Below are 6,000 nucleotides of genomic sequence, written 5' to 3' on the forward strand. Positions count from 1 at the left end.
TCCACGCAGAGGTGTCTGGGAGACCAGACCCTGCAATACAGTCTCTAGCTGTTGGTTGGCCTGCTCGGTCTGGCCATTGGTCTGTGGGTGGAATTCTGAAGACAAACTCAGCGAGGCACCAAGAAGATTACAGAATGCCCTCCAGAAGCTGGAGGTGAATTGAGGGCCCCTGTCTGACACAACATCTACAGGTAAACCATGTAATTTGGCTGTTTCTTTGGCCGAGGGGAGTTTAGGTAAAGGAATGAAGTGTACAGACTTGGAGAAGTGATCAACTACCGTGAGAACAATGGTATTACCATCTGATGGGGGAAGAACAGAGTCCAGGGCAATGTGGAACCAGGGTCTCTTGGGGATAGACAGGGGTTGTAACAGACCAGCAGGTGACTGGTTAGAGTTCTTGCCTTGAGCACAGACCAAGCAGGCTGAGACAAAGTTGCAGCTGTCATCTCCCATGGAGAGCCACCAGAACCGCTGACTGAAGGCCTGAGTACGCTTGGTTCCAGGGTGACAGGATAACCGGGAAGAATGACCCCACCACAATATCTGTGAGTGGACAGAGCTGGGAACATAAACACAGTTGGTGGGGCATTGACTAGGGTCTGCCTCACTCTGTTGAATGCATTGTGCATGCTGCTCAATGTCCCATTCTGCTGCACCCACGAGACGGTGAGCAGGGAGGGTGACACTGGCTACCTCAGGGGTCTCGGAGGATGGAAATCTTTGGGAGAGGGCATCAGGTTTTTCATTCTTGGAACTGGGGCAGAAGGGCAGAGTAAAACTGAATCTTGAGAAAAAGAAGGACCAACGAGCTTGATGGGAGTTCAAGCACTTGGCTGTATGGATATATTCCAGACTCTTGTGATCAGTCCAGACCAAGAATGGCACCTTGGCTCCCTCCAGCCAATGCCCCACTCCTCCAGAGCTAGCTTCACAGCAGCAGCTCCTGGTTTCCAACATTGTAATTCCACTCTGTGGGAGTGCGGTGGTGAGAGAAGGCGGAGCAGGGGTGTATCTTCTCATCCTTGGCCGAGCGCTGAGAGAGAACAGCTCCTACACCAATGTCAGACGCATCCACCTCCACAATGAACTCCTGGTCGGTGTTGGGTTGAATTAGGATGGGGACAGAGGTGAAACATTCTTTCAGGTCAGAGAATGCTTTTTCAGCAGCAGGGAACCAGTAGAATCCAACAGCCGATGAGGTAAGAGCAGTGAGTAGTGCAGCCAGTGTACTGTAGTTTCTGATGAAGCTGGATAGAAGTTAGCAAAGTCCAAGAGGCATTGCAACTCCCGATGGGTCGAAGGTTGGGGCCATTCAACCACTGCCTTGACCTTCTGTTGGTCCATCTGAATGGAACCACTTGAAATTACATATCCCAGGAAGGAGACTGTATTGTGATGAAGCTCATATTTCTCAGCCTTCACAAAGAGCTGGTTCTCCACAAGGCACTGGAGAACTCTGTGGACGTGACCTGTGTGTTCAGCAAAAGACTTAGAAAAAAATCAAAATGTTATCGAGATACACAAAAACAAATTGGTCTACCATGTCTCTGAGAACATCATTTACCAAGGCTTGAAGACGGCGGGGGCATTGGTGAGACCCAATGGCATGACCAGATACTCGTAATGGCCTGAGGTGGTGTTGAAGGCCATCTTCCCCTCGTCCCCTTCGCGGATGCGGACCAAATGGTAGGTGTTACAGAGATCAAGCCTGGTGAAAACTGAGGCTCTTTGTAGTAGTTCAAATGCCGAGGCCATGAGTGGAAGAGGGTAATGGTTCTTAACAGTGACTTCATTTGGGCCCTGGAGTTGTCCTTCTTTCCAGCAAAGGTAAAAATGGTACTAGCAGGGGAGGAAGATGGCTGGATGATGCCTGCAGCCAGAGACTCTTGAATGTACTTATTCATGGCTTCTGTTTCAGGTACGGACAGGGAGTACAGGGGCCCCTTGGGGAAATTGTGCCAGGCAAGAGGTCAATGGCGCAATCATATGGACGATGAGGTGGTAGGGAAGTGGCCCAGGACTTGCTGAACACAGCCTTGAGGTCCGTGTATTCAGGAGGGATTGGACTAACGTCCGGAAATTCCTTGGGGGGATCTGGGCTTGGAGACAAGGGGATCTGTGCACGGCAGAGGCAGTGGGAGTGACAGAATGGGCTTCAGCCTACAATCTTGTGACTGAGCCAGTCAATGTGGGGGTTGTGTTTAACTAACCAGGGATGGCCCAGGCCAATAGGAGCTTGAGGAGAGTCAATAACATAAAGGGTTAACTGTCCATAATGGTTGCTGGATAAACTGAGACTCACCAGGGCCATGACGTGGGTGATGTTAGCCAGTCTCTGACCAATCAAGGCATTGGCCATTAATGGTGACTGGGGAGCAGACGTGGATAATCCCCACTGGGCAGCCAAGCTGGAATTGATAAAACACCCGTCCACACCAGAATCGACCAAGGTGGAGACTGCTCGGCATTGGTCACTCCACTTCAGAAAAGTGAGTAGTGTCGAGGAGGGCCGGACAGGGGTAACGCTCACCAGTACTCCTCGTCCTACTGGTGAGCGCTGACTTTTACTGGGCAGGTGGCCCGGTTGGCCACAGTACAGACAGGAGCGGGTGCTGATTCTCCTCTGTCTTTCAGTCAGTGTCAGGTGGGTATGGTCAACCTTCATAGCTTCGGGCTCTGGATGGGGACAAATGGCAGGGCAATGTAGATTGATGAGGAGCTTGGAACTCACCCAGTAACCCCAGGGCCCATCTGGAACCACTCTCTCTGCGGCGCTGCTGAAGGCGAATATCAATATGGATGCTGCTGGAGGTGGCGAGGGTCCAGAGCTCTATGGCGTAATTGGACACAGACCTGCACCCCTGGCGTATGTGCAGCATTTCATGGGCAGCCACTCTCCCATGTTTGGAGTGATCAAACACTTTTCTCATCTCCTCAGAAAATAACTGAAAACTGATGCAGAGAGGTGAGCCTGCCTCCCAGACGGCTGTTTCCCTTTCTCTCACCCGACTGGACAATTGGGTGATGACGTAGGCTACCTTAGCTCGATCAGTCAGAAATGTTGCTGGTTGCAATTCAAAAATGAGTGTGCACTGGGAAAGAAAAGAGCAGCAGGTACCAGGACTCAGCTGAGTACTTTTCTGGAGAAGGCAGACAGGAGGAGCACACGAGGACATGTAGGGAGGGCAGCAGGTGCAGTCGCAGAATGTTGGTGGGCGCTCTGGGACAGTGGAGTGACTGAGTCTGGGTCACAAGATCAGCTACATTGGCAGAAAGCAACTCTACTGCCCTGAACACCAAGTCCAGCTGGATCTGGTGTCTCGCCAGCATCACTCCCGGTTGTTCCAGGGCAACTCTCAGACGACCAGGGTCTGCCAGATCCATTCTGACTAGATTATACTGTCAGGGTGCTGGAGCAGGGACCTGATCGCAGACCAAGTACTGTGCACACTGTGATATTTATTGAGTAACAAATCCAGAGGGGCAACAAAGTCAAAGTTCAGGTGGAGATCAAAAAACCCAGAATCAGGAAACATGCAGAGTCAAAAAGCAGAACAATCAGGGCAAACCGGAGAAAGTCAGGGTCAGCAAACAGGCAGGGTCGATAATCAGAAGGACAGGCTCAGAAAAATTCACTGGCACAATCTTCTTCTTCTCTTTCCGGCTGTTTAGCTGCATCTAGGCATATTACAGTACTCCACAGGATGTATAATTAGTTAGAGAACTCCAAGGAACTCAAATTCTCGAATACAACCTAGTCTCACGTATAAACTGAATAATAAACTCTTCAATCAGATGTTGATTCTCTTGATGGCCAAACAAAGATTGAATAGAAAACCAAAATACATTTAAGCCAGATAGCCTCTTGAACAGCAGGCTTCTTTCAATTTTGTATCAATTACAGCTCAGCAAAACATGCTGGACTGTCTCAGTCATATAATCTAGTAGGATGTTTTCCTATTATCTTTAAATAATAGTTTAGCCCAAAATGCCCCAACCTAAGTCTTATAAATTTCACCATATCTCTACCACTTAAAAGGTAACAGTCTAAGACCTTTTAATTAAGCCTGCCCCTTAGTTCATTTTTCCAATCCTCCTGCCACTTCTTCTCTATACCTTTTTTAATCTTACTTCTCAATTCTGCTTTGCCTTGGGGAACTCTAATTTCTACTTGCCTGCTCTGTAAGGAAGACTTTACAATGCCATCCACAATTTCATTTCCCTCCACCTCAGCATGCCCAGGTATCCATGTAAATCTAACTGCACAACCCATCTTCCCTACTCTAAACAACACTAAGAGAATCTCAATAACTATGTCAGGACGAGCTTTTGATTTACTCCCTTTTATAGACTTTAAGGCAGCAGCAGAATCCGAACAGGTGATAACCCTACATGGTCAAGAGTCTTCTATCCACCATAAGGCCCAGAGGATTGCTAATAATTCTGTTGCAAAGACAGAAACACCATCTGAAACCCAGTGACCAATCTTAACTCCAAGTTGAGACACATACATCCCAAATCCTGCCCTACTGCTGTCTGGGTCCACTGAACCATCAGTAAAAATCTTCAGATAAGATCTCCATTTATTATTTAAATATTCATTTGTGATCAATGCCAATGAAATTGAACTGCTTTCTTGAAGCTGAAAGAGGAGGAATAGGTCCACTTCTGGTTCTGGAAAGAGCCAAAAAGGGATGGGTGGCAAGCAAACTTGGCCAACTATGTCTTCCTCAGTCAGTTTCAATTTCACAGCCCAGTTATTAACCAAATCTAAAAATGGGTATCTTTTAATTTTACTTTGGTGCTCTGACTTCCCCTGCAAAAGACACTTTGATGGACAGCTGTGATTGAATCCATTTAGTTTTACCCAATACTGCAGGCCCAACTGAATTCCTCTTAAATGCAGAGGCACTTCTCCCATCTCCACACATAATGACAGGGCTGATGTTGTTCTAAAACCTCCACAACAGAGTCTAAGTGCTTTGGACTGCACAGTGTCTAATTTTCCAAGCACTGCTGTAGCAGCAGAACCATAAACAATACAACCATAATCTATAACTGATCTAATCATAGCTAGATATATTAAGTACATAGTTTCCCACCCTGCTCCCCAGTCGCATCCAGCAATACTTCTCATAACATTTAAAACTTTCTCACACTTTCCAATTGTTTTATCTATATGAACTCTCCAAGTAAGTCTCTCATCAAACCAGACACCTAAAAACTTGAATACCTTGACTCTTTCTAGTGGAGAATCATATTAGATACAATTCACAATCAGGAATCTTTCTTCTAAAGCCAAAAATCATGTATTTGGACTTAGAAGCAGAAATCCTGAAACCCCATTTATTAGCCCAGTTTTCAACTGATCTTAAAGACTTTTGTACCTGCCTTAATATATACTTGATGTTTCTTCCTCTTTTTCAGATTGCACCATCATCTGCAAACAATGATTTGCCAAATCCTGTCCCTACCTGATCAAAGATATCATTTATCATGACATTAAAAAGAACTGGACAAATGACACTTCCTTGAGGGGTACCATTACCTATTTTAACTGACTTGGAGCTTGTTTTGCCTATTCTTACTTGAATTGTCCTTTCCTTAAGGAAATCTTTGATCCACTTAAACATTCTACCTCTAATTCCCGCATCATAGAGTTTAATTAATAAGCCATCCTTCCATAGTGAGTCATATGCTCTTTCAATATCTAGAAATACATTTACCATTACTCCTCTATTTTGAAACGCTTTTTTAATATCATGATCTAAAAGGGCAACAGATTCCATTGTTGATCTTCCAGTTCTAAAACTATTTTGATAGGCAGCAAAATGTCCCTTATTTTCCAAAAAAATAAACAAGTCTGTTGGTGACCATTCGTTCCATAGTTTTACAAAGCACTGACGTTAAAACTATAGGCTGATACAAACTAGGACTAGACGCATCCTTACCTGGCTTTAAAACTGGAACTATCACCGCATGTTTCCATTCTACTGG

This window comes from Mobula birostris, chromosome 10 (genome assembly GCF_030028105.1).
Source record: "Mobula birostris isolate sMobBir1 chromosome 10, sMobBir1.hap1, whole genome shotgun sequence".
NCBI lineage: Eukaryota > Metazoa > Chordata > Chondrichthyes > Myliobatiformes > Myliobatidae > Mobula > Mobula birostris.